The following is a 3,137-nucleotide window of genomic DNA, read 5'->3' on the forward strand; positions in this document are numbered from 1 at the left end:
GGTCCCCTTTAGTCTTAACCAACCATGTGTACACTTTGTGCTGCATGTGGAGAGCTCTATGTACCTTACAAACTGTAGGTGCATCATTTCCCACATTAAGATTCTGATCACCGCAAAGAAAAGTTTTCTAGAAAATGAGGTTTATCATGAACAGCAAAATTCAGTACCCAAATACCCCGTCCTGCCTGTCAAACAAACAGGAGGTGGGGAGAAGAAGGTGGGTGGTCACAAAAAAGTCACAAGAGCATGAAGAATTGAGAATCAAAATACATATGTGTATTTTAAAATTCATTGCAGTGGGACAATCTGCCAATCAAAAGGTACTCGATGCTTCGTGCTGGCCTTAAAGGTTCAGGGACATTGGAAGGGACTGGAAAACAAACCAGTAAGAAGGTAGAAGAAAACTGGCAGGAGGGGCTGAGAACTGAAGGGCAACCATTAAACTCCAATGCAGACACAAGGCCTTCAGCAGTAGGTGGGCATCTTTTTAAAATAATTGGTTGGTGTGGGTCAGTGGTTGAATGTTGACCTATGAACCAGGAGGTCAAGATTCGATACTCGGTCAGGGCACAGTAGGGGGATGTAGGAGGCAGCCAAATGATGAAATGTTTCTATGTCTCTCTCCCTCTCCCTTTCCCTCTGAAATCAATAAAAATATAATTTTTAAAATAAATAAAAGAGATGGGCAATCTAATGCTTACAAAATGGAAGAGTGGGCTGCCCCTGACCATGAGGCTAATGTGGCACAACACATTACTGGTGCTCAAATGATTTTCAAAACACTGCATGACCCCAAAAGCCAAAAGAACCTCGATACGGACAGTAAAGATGGCTTTCATTAGAGCAAATGAAAATGAACACCAGCCCAAAGTAAAGGTTGCTTCACTCTTTGATTCACTGAGTTTACATGAAGGTGGCCATATTCCTCTTCCCAGGTCATTTTCCCCTCTACTTTTAAAAGAAGCAAAAATGTTTGTTTTTACTGAAAAAGGAAGGAAGGAAGGAGAGGAAGAGCGAGAAGAGAGTCATATAAGGAAGCAAGCTCCCTAAGATCTCTCCAGGTTCCCCTTAGCATCTCACACATCATCCACCCTTTATTAGAGTAGCCCTGATTCATTAGAAAAATATTAAATTATGTTTAATTCTATTCTGCCTACCTAATGGGGCAAGGAAGTGTGTGACACATTTTTAAAGAACTGAAACAAAAATAGTTCTGCTGAAAATAGAAACTGTTGTGGTAATTAAATCCTTCAAATAACCAGGGGGGAAATCTCAAATTAGTTATCCAAAACATCCTGTATCCCTAAGGTAGGACTCCCCGTAGAACAGCCCATTCAAAACTTTCCAACAAATGGCTGAGGATCCTAATTTTTAAGGCAATGAAATAGATAATGAAAAGCTCACCTCCATTGTGCTTCTAAACCAGTCAATGGAAACCTCTCTCATGTTAAGAAAATCGTCCTAACACAAAACCACAACCACAACCCCTCAGGCCACCGCCCCCAGCTGAACAAGATTCTTAAGATCAGCCAAAAGTGCCCTAACCTAACTACAGCAGGCTTTTAGAGTTCTTCCTGCCTTTTCACGCAGGCAAATGAAATGAAATGAATCTCACACATTTAGCTCCTCCACTCAAAGCTTTTAAAACCGAGGTGACACAGAGCTTGGAGATATCTAACAAGCAGGCTGCTGTGAGAGCAAAGGGAAGAAATCAAATCTAGGGTTGCTTAGTAACTGCTCTAGCCCAGCAGCATTCTCCAACACCTCAGACTACAAAACAAAAAAAAGTATTAGTTCCTATTTCTCAAACTTTTTAAAAGAAGTTTTTCTAAATTCAAAGAAAGGTGTACAAATTTTGTATCTTTGATTTTTAAAAGAGCCCAAAACCAAAAGCCCTCATAATCCCATCACCCACATATTACCATTTCCTATTTTAAAAAATATATATTTTGTTGATTTCAGAGAGGAAGGGAGGCGAGAGAGAAACATCAATGATGAGAATCATTGATCGGTTGCCTCCTGCACGCCCCCTACTAGGGACTGAGCCTGCAACTGGGACATGTGCCCTGACTGTGACATCCTGGTTCACAGGTCGACTTCAACCACTGAGCCACACCTGCTGGGCTCCTATTTTCATTTCAATGGCAGAGTTAAATATTAGCAAGGGTAAGAAGTGTGGGCCCTGAGAAAGAAGATACCAAGAAGGGCTCCTGGTGACTAAGTGGGCTCAAATGTAGAAGCAGAGCACAGCACCCATCTTCAGCAGGGTCCTCTTCACCCAAATTGCACTTAAGGGAGAAGCCTGCACTGAGCTACCTGCAGGCACTGTGTTCCTGCTACCTGAACCAGCCCTTATAAAGGAGTTCCTGGAATCCTATTTCAACCACTAGGACCGAGGCATTGGTAATCTATTCAGAGCTGTGAAGCTATATCACCATCAGCATCTTGACCAACCAATCAGAATGGCTCCATTCTGACCAATCAGGACAGTGCCTTTTGGACCAATCAAACTGTGAAGACTTGGAGTCCTCATTTGCATGAAAGCAGAAAGTCAGCTGCACTCTGACACAGGGAGTTCACTTTCTCTTTCCACTGAGGAGTGAAGACTGTTTCTCTGACTAGCTGAAACACTGAAGACATCATCCTTGGGGCAGAGTGGAGCAGACCAGCCTGGAGCAGAGCTGTCCAGCCAGAAAGGGGCCTCACCCCAGGGCCATGTCACAGCCTTTGCCTCCTCATCGAGCTGTAACACTACTGAGCTGATCCATAGCTGTGCTGCTCTCACAGCCCTGTTGTATCATAATTGAGCTGTTTGCACTGAATCAAGTTTCCTTCTTCATCGCACCTCCAATTGGGGATTCCTGTTGGCACTGAATGAGCGCCAACTACAATCAGTTGACAGAAGGGGAAAAAAGGCTGAGAAACTATACAGATACTAGAAAGGGAAGTTTTGCAAAAAAAAGAGAGAGATACCATTTGCGAACTTTATAGAAAAGCTCAAACTACGTGACTGGAAGCAACTAAAAATTTATAGGGAAATGTCTTAATTTCACAAATAGCGTGTCATTCCAAAAAGGATAGGATAAATTCTCTCCTTTAGAAACTAAATTACAAGCTAGTCTGACCTTAGAGGGAAA

This window comes from Myotis davidii, unplaced genomic scaffold, assembly GCF_000327345.1.
Source record: "Myotis davidii unplaced genomic scaffold, ASM32734v1 scaffold2621, whole genome shotgun sequence".
In the NCBI taxonomy this organism is placed as follows: Eukaryota; Metazoa; Chordata; class Mammalia; order Chiroptera; family Vespertilionidae; genus Myotis; species Myotis davidii.